The sequence below is a fragment of the Corythoichthys intestinalis genome, chromosome 16 (genome assembly GCF_030265065.1).
Source record: "Corythoichthys intestinalis isolate RoL2023-P3 chromosome 16, ASM3026506v1, whole genome shotgun sequence".
In the NCBI taxonomy this organism is placed as follows: Eukaryota; Metazoa; Chordata; class Actinopteri; order Syngnathiformes; family Syngnathidae; genus Corythoichthys; species Corythoichthys intestinalis.
Window position 1 is genome coordinate 16,969,701 of NC_080410.1, and position 16,272 is coordinate 16,985,972.

At 42.3% G+C, this 16,272-nt stretch overlaps 1 protein-coding gene across 1 annotated transcript in view; it reads right to left on the reverse strand.

Moving 5' to 3' along the window:
- ntn1b (netrin 1b) overlaps positions 1 to 16,272 on the reverse strand; it is a 114,239-nt gene that overhangs the window by 63,383 nt on the left and 34,584 nt on the right. The window lies entirely within an intron of this gene.

Sequence of the window (16,272 nt, forward strand, 5' to 3'; positions counted from 1 at the left end):
ATTCTATTAGCTTCTTTAATATTACATCCATAAACTGAGTTTAAGGGGTTGGGGCAGGCCCCACCTGGTGGCCGATAAGTGTCATTGCATGTCATTGACTTTCCTATATATGATTTTAAAATCATGAATTTTCCGGTAAAATTTTGTCTTTAAAAAGTTGTAAAGCATTAGAACAAACAACAAAATGAATTAAATGAACAAAAAAAATATTTTTATGATGGGTCAAAATTATTTTCCGAACAGATCATGTGACCAAAGAGACAAGATGGAGATACGTAAGTTTTTTCAAACCTACGCTGTCAAAACCGACAACAACTACTGAGCAAGAACCAGTGATTGAAAAATGTGGACCATGAAACGCCAGAGACCACCATCAATATGGTAAGTGGAGTTTCAATTTGCCTCACTAAAAACGCTAATTTTACAACAGAGCCACCACCGGTGTCTTGCCGATGTTGTTACCCCCGTCAAAAATTGCGTCCCCTGGCCGCGGGAGCGCGCACACACACATTTGTTATGAGTTATGTCGACTTTTAATGAATGAGATAGCAATTAATTTAATCCAGAAAAGAACCAAAGTTATATACTGTATTTGGACATTGACTTTTTTATGTTCAGTGCGTATGTTACATTATACAACTGGAAAAAAAAGGGTTTTTTGATGGATGGGCCATGTTTTAAAACCTTGTAGATAACTACATCACCAAAACAAGGAAATTAAGCAAATCAGTGCAGCGCAGTAGCTCCCTCCAGGGGATACCATTTTTGACTGGGGTAACTACATTGGCACGTCACGGACGGGCGTACCATATTTAATGAATGACGATCTTGGCGAAAAGTATAGCCTAAGCAGCCTGATTTAGAAGTCCCCTCAAGAATGATTGGAAACAAAAAACGCTCATTTTCAACTTATCATTATGAATATTCTCGTAAGGAAATGTTATTGCTGAGACTGCATTTCAGGGTCCTCAACATGTTGTGCCCCCCTGTCCCAAAAGTCAAACTCCGCATATGATTTTATCCTTAGATGTTCCTCATTGCATCCTTCATTAGCGAGCTAAATTTCACCATGATTTTCACTTTGCCCAGTATCGAATGTGTTCCAAATGCGCAGAGCTCACGTTTCCTCACGTTTCTCTAATCTCCACCATCAGCGCACCTCATGTTTTAATGTTATTGCACTGAGATGCTGGCCGCTGATAACACTGACACATATGCTTCTCAATCATCAGGGCTCTGAATCACATACAAACGGACTCACACCTGCCAGAAGGGACTCAAGTCGGCAGGTGGTGGGGATTCACCCCTCCTTGAATGGGGGGCCCATTACAAATACACGCACACACTTCCACTCACACAGAGGTGTTTGGCAGCTGTCACAAGCTTATCTCCCATGGTTCCCTTCCTCAGGCTGATCGAACACACAACATTTTGAAGAATTCACACACACATGCTCCCTCCTCCCATTCCCTCTTTGCTCTTTCCCGCTTTCTTATCCCAGATGTTATCTCCACTTAAGGGAAAAGTGAGAGGGGAAATGGAAGGGGGCTATTTTTAAAAAAAAATTTTATAAAGAACAATCAGAATGTGTCTGGTTCACCACTGAAGAATACTGTTTTAGTAAACATAACTCAATAATGAAACAAAAATCAAGTCAAAGGAGATGATAAGTATTTAAGCATTTATAGGGCTGGGAATATTCATCTTTCAATACTATAGTCATCCAATCAATTTTGAGTGGAAGGGGTGAATCCAAAGATTTAATCAACTAATTTAGTATCAAATTAGCGTAAATTTTCAGACTATAAACCGTTACTTTTTTCCCAGTTTATAGTCCAGTGTGACTTATATATGAACAATTACAGTTTCTCGTCAAATTGTGTAGGTGCGTCTTATAGTCCAAATATTAAAATAAGCAATCGTTTAGAAACATTGTTGAACTAAAAATTGTCCAAATCTGCTTTTTGAACCTTTGTCAATGAAAATTGTCTTTTTTTTTTAATTGAAAGAACATTGTGTAGTTTGTTTTTCAGATAAAAATTGGGAGGAAACTTTCTATTTAAAAAGAAATATTATTCATCAAAAATCTTTTTTTTTTTTTTTAACCTGTCCTGTTCAGCTGTTTGACACAGAGAATGGAAGTCTAAGTATCCGGTTGGTCTGAACAGTTTTAATGTTTCACATTGAGAATATGACTTACTCCCATTGTGATCATTCAACATGTCTGGTTTATTATGACAGAACAGCGAACAGAAGGGGTTGTGTGGGGACAGAAGAAAATAAACACAAGAAAAGAAAGAAAAGAAACACAAACAACAACAAGAAGTACATTCAACGCCTACACTAACTATTAATATATTAATATGTTGGTGCTATCGTCAGCTAGATGTATTTCCGGTTGACACCATGGCCTGTTCACCCGGGAGAGAAGGGGAGGGGGTGGGGAAGTCTATAAGCTAAGTGATTGTGAGGGGTAGGGTGTACACAAATCAGCTCTGTGAGCTAGAACCCAGTAATCGTGTGAATCCCTTGTGAGTGTAAGCCCGTTGGCAACCGACCCTACGCCCGCCCTACCGCCAGTCCCGGGACCCCCCACCTGGGCGGCCCAATCACATCCAGCCGCATGCGAGCCCCGCCAAACACGCGACAGCCACGCAGACGAGCGGAGACACCGCACAGGCGCCAACCCAGAGCCATTACCCCCACCCAGCCAGCCCAGGGAGTGGGGGGGGGGGCAGCGCATCCCTCCTTCCGCAGCCCAGCAAAGGAGCCATCGTCACCCCCCCGGGATCCAGAGTGGTCCCCCGGGCCACCTGCACTACCATCAACCAGCCCTCAGGGATGGGAAAAGGGGACGCACAACCAACCCCATGCCCGCCCCCAGCCCCCGTCAAAAATATTATCATATATTAGTATCAGAAATATTTCTAAAACAATAAATATTCTTTGTATTTTTTTTAAATACACACACTTGGTTAAATGGTTATTTAAGCGGAAGGGTTCAGTATGTCAAAATGGGACAGCATACATCAAAACAACTTAGTATTGCTTGTGGTGTTTCTCAGGGGTCTGTGTTGGGGCCAAAACTATTCAAGCTATATATAAATGATATATTTAATGTATTTCAATCTCTAAAACATATTCTTTTTACAGATGACACCAATGTATTTTATAGTAGTAATAATTTCATGAATTGTTAAAGACCATGAACAAGGAGCTAATTACAATTGAAAAATGGATGGATATGAATAAAATTCTCATTAAATTTAATTAAAGCCAAAGCAATGATGTTTGGTAGCTTTAAAACTAATCTTTATTTGCATGTAATTATTAATGGTATCCAAATTGAAAACGTAGATGTGAATACATTTTCAAGTGTTACAATTGACAGTAAACTGACATGAAAACCCCACATCAGCCATATAAAAACAAAACTTTCCAAGAGTCTCTGAATTATAAATAAAGTTAAACAATATCTTGACGAGAACGCATGCCGCACTTTATACTGCTCTTTGGTTTTCCCATACTTCTCATATTGTGTTTAAGTATGGGGAAACACCTATCAGAGTACGATAAATCCTTTAGTCACCTTCCAGAAATGCATCGTGCGTATCATCCATAAGGTCGGGTTTCTGGAGCACACGCACAATTTGTTTATTCACTCAAAGCTGCTAAAACTTAACAATCTTGTGAAGTATAATAAATCAGTAATTCTCAATAAAGCATTCAACAAATTATTACCAATTAATTTGTGAAACTTTTTCAAAATTTAAGAGAGAATTCACAGTTTAAGAGCATATGGAGTCTTTACAATACCAAAAATTCGAACAACTCGTAAAGGTTTTTGTGTCTTTGAGTGTGGAGTGAAATTTTGGAATAATCTGGAAATGCAACACAAGCAATGCCAAGCTATCCACGGATTTAAAAGGTTATACAAATTTATGGTCTGGTCACAGTATACTGACATAAATTCTCAATTACAATAATACAGTGCTGGCCAAAAGTATTGGCACCCCTGCAATTCTGTCAGATAATGCTCAATTTCTCCCAGAAAATAATTGCAATTACAAATGCTTTGGTAGTAATATCTTCATTGATTTTGCTTGCAATGAAATGCAAGCAAATGCAATGAAAAAACACAAAAGAATGTAAAAAAAAAAAAAGAAATATATTTTTTAATTAACTCATTATCATTTTACACAAAACTCCAAAAATGGGCCGGACAAAAGTATTGGCACCCTCAGCCTAATACTGGGTAGCACAACTTTTAGACAAAATAACTGCGAACAACTGCTTCCGGTACCCATCAATGAGATTCTTGAAATGCTCTGCTGGAATTTTTGACCATTCTTCTTTGGCCAACTGCTTCAGGTCTCTGAGATGCCTTCTCCAAACTGCCATTTTTAGATCTGTCCACAGGTGTTCTATGGGATTCAGGTCTGGACTCATTGCTGGCCACTGTAGTCTCCAGTGCTTCCTCTCAAACCATTTTCTAGTGCTTTTTAAAGTGTGTTTTGGGTCATTGTCCTGTTGGAAGACCCATAACCTCTGTGGAAGACCCAGCTTTCTCACACTGGGCCCTATATTATGCTGCATAATTTGTTGGTAGTCTTCAGACTTCATAATGCTATGCACACGGTCAAGCAGTCCAGTGCCAGAGGCAGCAAAGCAATCCCAAAACATCAGGGAACTTCCGGCATGTTTGATTGTGGGAACGGTGTTTTTTTCTTTGAAGGCCTCGTTTTTTTCCCTGTAAACTCAATGTTGATGCCTTTTTCCCAAAAAGCTCTACTTTTGTCTCATCTGACCAGAGAACATTCTTCCAAAACGTTTTTGGCAAACTCCAGCCTGGCTTTTGTATGTCTCTGGGTCAGATGTGGGGTCTTCCTGGGGAACCTACCATAGGGTCCCTTTTCAATCAGACGCCGACGGAAAGTAAGGGTTGACACTGTTGTATCCTCAGACTGCAGGACAGCTTGAACTTGTTTGGATGTTAGTCGAGGTTCTTTATCCACCATCCGCACAATCTTTCATTGAAATCTCTCGACAATTTTTCTTTTCTGTCCACATCTAGGTAGGTTAGCCACAGTGCCATAGGCTTTACTCTTATTGATGACACTGTGCACGGTAGACACAGGAACATTCAGGTCTTTGGAGATGGACTTGTAGCCTTGAGATTGCCCATGCTTCCCTACAATTTTTCTTCTTAAGTCTTAAGATAGATCATTGGTCTTCTTTCTTTCCTCCATGCTCAATGTTGTACATATAAGGATACAGGACATAGGTTGAGTCAACTTTAATCCATTTTAACTGGCTGCAAGTGTGATTTAGTTATTACCACCACCTGTTATGTGCACCAGGTAAAAAAACAGGTTCTGTTAATTACACAAATTAGAGATGCATAACATGATCTTTCAAAGGGTGCCAATACTTTTGTCCGGCCCATTTTCGGAGTTTTGTGTAAAATAATAATGATTTAATTTTTTTCCCCCCATTCTCTTTTGTGTTTTTTCATTGCAAGCAAAATCAATGAAGATATTACTACCAAAGCATTTGTAATTGCAATCATTTTCTGGGAGAAATTGAGCATTATCTGACAGAATTGCAGTGGTGCCAATACTTTTGGCCAGCACTGTAGTCTTTGTCTTGTAATGCGTGCTGGTTGTTTATTACCATTGCTGGTAAATTGTCTGTTACCGTTTTTGGTATAGTTATTGTTGTCATTTATAATTGTTTGTCCTTAATTAGATGAGAATAAGGGCGGGATTAAATAAAATTTCTTCTTCCTGCTCCTTTTCAGTCGTGTAATTGATGTTGCAATGTTGCTTAACTTGTTTTACTGCTCTTTTTGTTGTCTTAGCTGTATATATGTTGTCTTGACAAGGACAGTCATGGCCTGAAATAATCTAAATAAATAAATAAATACATATATTGCCACTGAAAAATGTAGCTACAGTATTAAAAGCCAGTACCTGCAGTTTAAATTGGACATCTATTCTTTTCAATGGCCGGCAATACTATATAATTAATTAAAATAAATAAGTTTTAGAGTGTTATTGGCGGCCATGTTTTTATTCTATTTGGTGATGCTTTGAATTTGGTTGCTTAGGCGGCAGTCTGTTCACTCTGTGCCCCTCTAGTTTTTATTTACGTAATTCATTTTTAATAGCCTTGTTGGTAGAACAAGTTTGTTGCAATACACTTCTTTTTGGTTCCCAAAATAAAGAGGATATAAATATATAAATATTCGATGCATGATGTTTAAGTATCTAAAAGTATTCTGTAGGTATTGGATCGATATTGGCAAAACATGAAAAAAATATTGGAAGTCAAAAAATCTCTATCAGGTCCTCATTATAAACATGTGAGAGTGTCAGGGGACTAATAAACACTATCTCCACAGCTGTCCCCAGGCTCTTAGAGGGAGCACTGTACTATTTCACTCACACAATCATCACAATACTTGTCCAGCAGCGACAATAACGTGAACGCCGATAAGCCCGAAGCCACCTTGGAACACGTGTCATCTAAATATAGATACCACAAAAAAATAATGGTGCCACAGTGTTTCAAACTTAAGGTACAAGGGCCAGATCTGGCTCAACCGATTATTTTGTGTGGTCCTCAAAAGCATGTGTATGTGGACTGACTTTATGTTTGCGACAATACCAAAACTGCAGATATGTGAACAACTCATATTTAAATTTATTGTAGCCATAATCACAAAAATGTTCCAGAGGGCTTCATAGAATCACAGTATACATTTAAATATTCAAAATTGAAGTATTTTAACAAATAGGGGTTTCATTTATATTGTAGTCTAAAGGTGCTGCTTTTAGGTTCTGGCTGTGATGATGATTCATACATACTTCAGAATGAATGTCTTGTTCCTGCTTTCATTTGGTGGAAAAGGCCCACTTGGAGTCATGCTATTCTATTTATGTTCAAGGGTCATCTATCGGGCTTAGTAAAGGACCCACTCATGGTGGGTATGCATATTGGATGGAAATTACAAATCCCACGTTTTGGTGGAGGCGTTTATCCAGAATTGTGAGAAACACATGACATAGAAATACATGAACATTTGCATGAACTCTTACAGGGCCATTGACAATGAACGACGTCCGTTCCCTTCTCATCCTTCGATTGTGAAATGAGTTTGTCACGTCCAATCCATTTTAATTGGGAGGGTGGCAGCGAATGAACGCTGCCAATCCTCTCTGTTCAAATGGACTGGACGCCTAGCGCCGTCAATGGCAGGGATTTCAGCTACAAACACAGAGATTATACAATACTTATGTAAAATCTGTTTACTGTGTGACTGGGCTTTTTTAGAGATTTCAGGATTTTATTCTAATGTACAGCATGAAAATCTTGAATTTACAGTAATATACTGGCAGCTGTGGTTGACATAATTATTCCATTAAACATACTGAGAAACCGTAACACAACCATTGTCAAATTACTGTAAAATTGGTATATTTTATTATAACCAGTCTAATGGTGGTGATGTCACGCTGCTCCCTTTCCTGTTCTCCCCCCATCTCCAACCCAAGTTGTCATTGTGTCAGTCAGGTGCTAACTACTGAGCCAACAGCACAATCTGCCCTTACCTGAGTGTAAACTCTTTTAAGCCATCACGGAGTCATGTTTCATAATCTTCTACACGCACACAGCTGGACTGCAGTGTTGGATGAAGTACTCACTTTTTTTTTTTTTTTTAACTAAAAGTACAGATACAGGGGCATAAAATAACTTAGTAAAAGTACTAAAGTACTTGCAAAAAAATGTATTTCACAAGCAAAAAGTATTTTCACCCATAGAAAAATGTGATATACAGTATATTTATATATATACAGTATATACATATGCTGGTCTGCAGTAGCTCAGTAGGTAGCACGTTTGACTGTCAAATCCAGTGAATTATAAAAAAAAAAAAACAATGATAAAAGGAGCGATGTGAGGTCACCACCATCAAGACTGGGTACATATAAATTACAGTATAAAACAGTGTTTAAATGAATTATAAGAAAATCTAATCTAAAATTGACAGACCAATGTACAATACAGTTTTTATTAATTTAACCTTTATAATAATACGTAATTAGACAAATGCTACTGCCTTGTTTATGGAGTGCAATGTAATAACAAACTGAAGTCTTGCTTTGAATGTGTTGAAATTATTTGAATCTTTAACTCATTTGGGGATGATGGCTGCCATCCCTCCCAGTCAAATTAATTAGATGTCTATTGCCGCCAATGGCAGCCAAAGAGTCAATCATTTGATTCATCTAACTACTATTAATAATCATCATCACGCATGGTTGTATGAATCAGTAATGGACATGACATTCTTCTTTTGCTTTCACCAGACGGCACATTTGTTTCCCCAAATAAAAATTTCAATCACGCAAGACTGCAGCTGGTGGGATATTGTGATGCAGGTGAGCGTGAGGACAACAACAAAGGAGCAGCAAACTTTCCAGATGACGAATCCTTTTACACGAGATTGGACCGATTTCGGTGATTTCACTACAGGCAAAAATGTAAACAATGTAGGAAAAGAAAAAATGTCAAGGCTGTAACACAAAGATTTTAATCTCAGACAGAAATGTTGAAGGTTTACGTAATGACCTCGGAGGACTGTTTCATCAGGAACGGTCACCTTGGTATCACGGAAACAAATAGAGCATGAAAAAAAACATGGTAATCCAGAAGACTTAATTGCCACAAATACATCTTTTACCTAAATCAAAATGTTTTTTCATTTAGAGTCACTTTGTACGACGGCCAGCTGTGTAAATGAAGCTTTAAAGTGCATGTGACACGAAAAAGCATGTTTATTTCATAATACACGCGGTATTTTATGCTCCTGAATGATATGGACCACTTGGATGTGTGTGGAAGCGATCGCTATATTTATTTAGTTTTTTTAATCGCGCCCCATGGCTTCGGTCTTGCATTGAGGAGGAGGGCGCTGTGACGTGTACGGGAGAAGGCGTCCTCTTCACTATACAGCGTACTGTTGTGTATGAGGACAAAGGATTCAGCTGATTTTGCGGATTAATACGTTTATTTTTCGCATCACGCCAGCCAAACGACTGCAGAAAAATCATTCTGTATGAGGGAGAGGTGTATGCGCCTTTTTGGAGTTTCAAAAGGTTCCCATTCACCGTAGATATTGGCCAAAACAAGCCCGACTACTGTGGGACCATTGTACTTACGAGGAAGTGAGTAAACATCTTGTTTAGTATTATGTCAAATACGAATACAGGGATTACAAAGTAAACACGACAAACTTTCTTTAAATAAAGGACTACTTACGTTTGATCATTGATAGGCATGTAAAAAGCTCTCCTCATGCACATTAGCAGCACGTTAGCTGCACAACAACTGCAGCCACCCTCCTCCGGGGAACGAACTGAAAATTGCTCTCCGCCGGGCGGTTTGACGATCCGCGAAGACAATCGACAACCCAGTCGTCATGTCAAATAATCCAGGCTAGTTATGTGTGATTTTCCGCTTCGAAGACTTTGAAACATCACTCGGTTCGGGTTAGCATGTCGGCTTGCTGTCACGCCTCTTGGTTTGTTTACATTCTCCGAAGCCGGGGAAGGGAAATGACATATGTCCGATTTAGGTGTCATAAAATATCGTTCGGGAGGTGCGACAGTAAAGGTGAAGACGACAGTTTTGATCATTATGGAGTAATTTTGCCATGTCGTCCTGAATAAATGCATTTTTATTATTTCATATTCCATTTAGCACAAGACTGTTATTTGTCATGACCATGCCCTTTATTTAGCAATTGGGGAAAATACTTGGATAAAAAGAATATCCTGTAAAAATATTGAAGTAAAGAGACAGAAATAATGACATTTTGCAGCTCTCTTCGTGGCGTTTTCCTCGTTGTGAATAGTTCCCCCTTGACGGGCTGACTGGTCCTTCTCAAGCCATTTACTGGACTGTCTCAGGAAATTAGAATACACAATATTCTAATTTTTTGAGACAGTCCTGTGTATATATACAGGACTGTCTCAGGAAATTAGAATATTGTGTATTCTGATTTTCTGAGACAGTCCAGTATATAGCTATTGGGGAAAAATACTTGGATAAAAAGAATATCCTGTAACAATATTGGAGTAGAGAACCTGAAACAATGACATTTTGCGGCTCTCTTCATCACGTTTTACTCGTTCTGAATAATTCCCCCTCAATGGGCTGAATAGTAAAACCGATGAGCCCAGTCTCCCGCTGACGTCATCCACCTGTTGGGGACGCTAAAGCCCTATAATGGTAGGCGTGGCTAACCGGCAGATTAAAAGACTAATTTCTCGTCATCTGCGCTTTGCTAAATTGTTGTATATAGTCGAATCGTCTCAAAATATGATTCTAATTCACATAATAATGCCATTTAAGACTTTTTTTCTCCTGTCGTATGCTCTTTAATTGAATTTATAATTCAAGCCTTGAAACGATACACAGTACGTATAAAGAAATCTGATTTTAGCACAAAAGCAAAGCCCATTTATGTCAACTGATTGTCCACCTCACAACTGGTAGAAATGGCAGAGGATAACCAAGAGATTTAGTCCATCCGTTTGTCTTTTTAAAAACTGATATTATCAGTCTAAAGGTGTCACCTTTGCCAATCACACAGTAACACCCTTCTTCCCTGTAGCGAATAGTCGTCTCAGTTTACCTTTCACCTCTGAAGGGCTGCCAAGATTGTTGTTTTTGCCCTAGGACCAGATGAGAGATTAAAAGCTATAAAGTGAGATAATAAATTGAGTTTCTCCCTCTCTCTAAAAAGCCATTTAAATTTTAGCAAGAGGATGCCCCGGTGTGCTTGTTTGGAGAAATCTGCTGACCGCTAGCTTTAATATTGGTTGATGCTATGTGTTTATAATGGCTAAGAAAGCTTAATCTAGAAGATATACAGAGCAACCCAATGTTTGCTTGTACCATGTATAGATAGGTTTCCGAGGTACTTCCACCTTACTTCTGGATTTCTGCTCGTGACATCCGTTTTACACTTTCTTTATCCAAAACAACAGTGGAGCGGAGTGGCATCACTCATCAAATCCCTCAAAAAAGCCAATTTGTAAAAACTGCATCCATCTGCCATCATCACGACATGGGAGGACAACATTTTCATGAAGGCAGATGTGAAACTACGCCCGTGCCAACACAAAAAACTGGTGTTTATGTAGCCATGTTGCCACTCGTGTTATGGAAGGTATGTTCTTCCTATCCCTGCATTTTCATGTGTCCGGTGCTCCAAAAATACTAAAGCTAAACTCTTGCGCATGAAACGACTTGTTGTCTTTGATATTGTTATTACAATAATTAGGGATGGGAATTTATACAATTTTTACGATTCCGATTCCATTATCGATATTGCTTAACGATTCGATTCATAATCGATTCTCTTATCGATTCTAATTTGGGGAAAAAGAAGAACAAACGTTTTGATTGGCATCAAGTTTGTTTAATCCGAAGTCACAACCTTACAAACTCACAACGAGGTCAAAAGAGGCCCAAAGCCTCAATGTTAACTATGGCTATATGTGGTAAATACACAAGAATGTGTAACATTTTACTGAAAATTTTTTCTAATTGAAATTAAAAATATTGGTTTATATTGGCATATTGGTCGTATTCCCTCCCAACGCAGTTATTCCACCTTCCAATGACTGCACGTCGCTTTGTTGTCATGTTTCCTCGTGAAGTGAAGCCACTTTCGAGCGTTTGAACCTACGTGGTGTCATTGTTATGTTTACGGCTGCAATGCACATGGTAAACCATCGAGCGTGCGTAACATGCGTAAGTTACGTGATGTAATTTGTGCTGGTTGGAATTGATAAGAGAATTGTAGATAGACTGCCAAACGATTCCATGGAATTGAAACACGCGGAACGGGTTCTCTTTAGGAACTGGTTCTCGATTCCTATTCCAAACGATGATGATTGTAATTATGATTATATCTAATATTATTTACTACAACTACTGTACTGCTGTGGCTGCAACACATGCTATCTGCTGCTAGGCTGTTGCGAATCAGTACATGTAGGATGGCATAATTATGTAAACGCATAAATGCAAGTGTTACAAGTTTTTTGTTCGTTTGTTTACAGGTGGAAAACACTGTTAGGCAAGGGAGGACAACTCAATGTATCTCACAACACTTACTGTACGTCGATGGACATATATGGACTACGTGCGTTCTACTTTGATGATGGAAGGCTCGACTTATGCGCCACCTTCGTTAATATTTATCTAATAATTTTGTAAACTGTGATTTATTGACCTGTTTTGCATATGCATCAATCGTTTTAAATCTGTCGCGTTCTGCTGCTTGTCAGAATTTGTTTTTGTTGCAGAGCCGGCTGTGGGGGCGTGCCGACGTCGCACCTGCAGCTAATCCCTGCTCGTCAGCTATAGCATATAAACGCAGGCTATCCGGGAGAAGAACGCCGAGATATTTCCCTTGCTGGTCGCCATTATCACGTACTGCTTTCGAGTCGCTTCGTATTTGCCTTCTAGTTCGTCGGACGTCTTAGTTTTGTGATCCTCTACCTTGTGCAGGTATTGAGTGTATTTTTGTTTGTCTTTTTGGCTCTCTGCCCTCCGCTCGGTTTTCGCGTTTTTGATCCCCGTCGACCTATTTGTCACGGACCCCTTTTGTATCCCCTTTTTACCGCGTTCGCGTGTTTTTTTATTTGTGATTTATAAATCCCCGAACGCTTCCCCTCTGTTGTCTGTTTTTTGGGTTCAATCTTGTTCTCCGCATCCGCGGATCATAACAGAATATCTCGGCCATAAAATGGACCCCGCAGACAGCAAGCGCATTGCCCAGGCGTCTTCGGACCCGAGGCAGCACGCTATCCCACACGATCGTGTTCTCCATGAGATCATGTCGGCGTTGAACGCATTAACAGCTAACATGTGCTCTCTCGAGGCACGGGTCGACAGAGTTTGTGCTTACCGTGACCGTCCCGCTTCACCCGCTACCGCGGCGTCAGTGCACTTTCCCCCCGTGGCGCCGTCCGCCCCGACTTCCACTCCTTTACGTGAGCCAAACATTCCGCACCCGCCACGCTACGATGGGGAACCCGGCTCGTGCGGGCTTTTTCTGCATCAGTGTTCACTAGTTTTTGATCAACAACCCCACACATACTCCTCCGATAGATCCAGAGTCGCTTTCGTCATGAGCCTTCTTACCGGAAAAGCGGCAGCGTGGTCCATGGCGACCAGCAACCAGTCCCCCGAAGTTCGTAACTGCTTTCCTGATTTCGTCGAGGAAATGAGGAGGGTTTTCGATCACCCCATTCGGGGTAAAGAGGCTGGGAGTCGCCTGCTAGACTTAAATCAGGGCAAACTTTCCGTCGCAGACTATTCGGTGTCCTTCCGCATTCTCGCAGCTGAGAGCGGCTTTGATGACGCGGCTTTACGCTGTATATTCCGGAGGGGGCTAAATCCGCAGGTGAAGGACGAACTAGCCTCCCGCGATGAAGCGGTGGATTTGGAGGATTTGATTGGACTTTCGGTACGTTTGGACAATCGACTTCGGGAGCGGGAGCGCGAAAGAGGCGTGGAGTGGCACGGCCGGTCAACAGGCGCAGTCATCAGGAGGGCTGCCCCAGCGGCGCGCATTGCGGTCTCCCATCCGGCTTCCCTTTCTTCGTCGGACCCTGAGTGGCAGCCACCGACTGAGGAGGAGCCTATGCAGCTCGGCGGGAAGAGTCTCACCACAAGGGAGCGTCACCGACGCATGGCATCGCGGCTCTGCTTGTACTGCGGTGAACCCGGCCATCACGTCGCTTCCTGTCCCACGAATCCCCGTGCAGCCCCCGGCGGCCATCTTGCCCAGGTACCGACGTCAGATAGTGGCCACGCAGCGAGGCACTTCCCCTCCAGTGGTACACCACCGCCTCAATGTGAGTACTCACACATGGCTACTAAGACTGCCAAACCGCTCAAGAACACAAGACTACAATTGCCCGGGATTATTACGGGAGGGAAACGCAGTTGTAAGGTAACTGTTTTGGTAGACTCGGGGGCTGACGACTGTTTCGTGGATTATTCTGTTATAGATACACTTGGTGGTTCCCTGATTAAATTGAAGGAGCCTCGGGAGGTACGGGACCTTAACGGGGACTTGATTTCCACCATAACACATGAGACCGACATTCTCACCTTGGTGGTATCTGGTAATCATAGTGAGCGTCGGCCATTTTTTGTCATGCCCACCAAACTGGCTCCGGTTGTTCTTGGTTTAACCTGGCTAAAGCAGCATAATCCAGACATTGACTGGGAGGTCCCCAGGATAAATAATTGGAGTGTCCATTGTCACTCGCATTGCTTGCGTGCAGCCTCATCTTCCTCGGGAGCGTCTGTGACTCGTAAACCACATTCGATTGACTTGTCTTTAGTGCCCACTGAATACCATGACCTCAAGTTGGTTTTTAGCAAGGACCTAGCACAGTCGCTTCCACCACATCGCCCCTATGATTGTTCTATTGATCTGATTCCCAATTCTAAGATGCCCTCCTCTAGACTGTATCAGGTGTCCAAACCGGAGCAGGCAGCCCTGAACGAGTATATAACATCGTCTCTTGCGGCCGGGCTAATCAGACCATCCAAATCCCCTGTGGGGGCTGGTTTCTTTTTCATTGATAAGAAAGATAAATCGCTCCGCCCATGCGTTGATTATAGGGGCCTTAATGAAATAACTGTTAAGAACAAGTACCCCCTACCTCTCCTGGACGCGGCATTCGCACCTTTGCAGTCCGCAACGTTTTTCACGACTCTAGACTTGCGCAACGCTTACCATTTGGTGAGGATAAGGGAAGGGGATGAGTGGAAAACTGCGTTTAACACCACTATGGGCCATTTCGAGTATTTGGTTATGCCGTTCGGACTAACGAATGCGCCGGCGGTGTTCCAAAACCTGGTTAACGACGTGCTCAGAGATATGATCGGCCGGTTTTGTTTTGTATACCTTGATGACATCCTTGTTTTCTCCAGAGACCTCGATGAGCACAGACAGCACGTTCGGCTGGTCCTACAGAGGCTGCTCGAGAACCGCTTGTATGTTAAAGCTGAGAAGTGCAAGTTTCATGCTCAGTCGGTCCAGTTTCTGGGGTTCATTGTGGAGAAGGGCCAGTTGAGAGCAGATCCAGCCAAGATCCAGGCTGTGGTCGAGTGGCCTTCTCCGACAGCAAGGAAGCCCTTGCAAAGGTTCCTCGGGTTTGCCAACTTCTATCGGCGCTTCATTCGTAACTACAGTCAGAAGGCCGAACCTTTGACAAGGCTTACATCCATCAAAGTTCCGTTTGAATGGACCCCAGAAACTGAGACTGCTTTTATGGCACTAAAACAGGCCTTTACGCGTGCCCCTGTTCTCACGCACCCGAATACTGATTTGCCGTTTGTTGTTGAGGTGGATGCCTCAGATTCAGGAGTGGGGGCGGTCCTGTCACAACGTTCCCCAGTCGACCAGAGGGTTCACCCTTGCGCCTTCTTCTCACGTCGTCTCAGTCCCGCCGAACAAAACTACGACGTTGGTAACCGGGAGCTGCTGGCCATCGTCCTGGCGCTACAGGTATGGAGGCACTGGTTGGAGGGAACGTCAGAGCCATTCCAAATCTTTACAGACCACAAGAACCTGGCATACATCAGGGCAGCCCAACGGCTGAACTCCCGTCAAGCGCGCTGGGCCCTCTTCCTCACCCGCTTCAACTTTACCATTACGTACCGCCCGGGGTCTCGCAACACAAAGCCGGATGCCCTGTCAAGGATCTTCAGCCCTGTTCACCACGAGTCCGTTCCGGAGCCTATTGTGCCTGCAGTCCAGGTGGTGGGAGCACTACAGTGGGAGGTGGAGAGGAAGGTCGCCAGGTCGTTGCAAGACGGGGCTGTACCAGTCGGGTGCCCCAAGGACAGACTGTTCGTGTCTCAGGAACACAAATCAGAGGTCCTACAATGGGGACATGCCTCGAAGGTAGCCTGCCACCCAGGGGTCTCACGGACCCAATTCCTGATCTCCCAGAAGTTCTGGTGGCCTGGGATGAAAGACGATATCCGGGCATTTGTTGTTGCTTGCTCAGTGTGTGCCCGCAACAAGGCATCCCATTGTGCCCCCTCTGGTCTCCTGCGCCCACTACCGATACCGTCCCGTCCATGGTCTCACATTGCGTTGGATTTCGTCTCGGGTCTTCCTGTCTCCCAAGGAAAAACCGTGGTGCTGACTGTCGTCGACAGATTCTC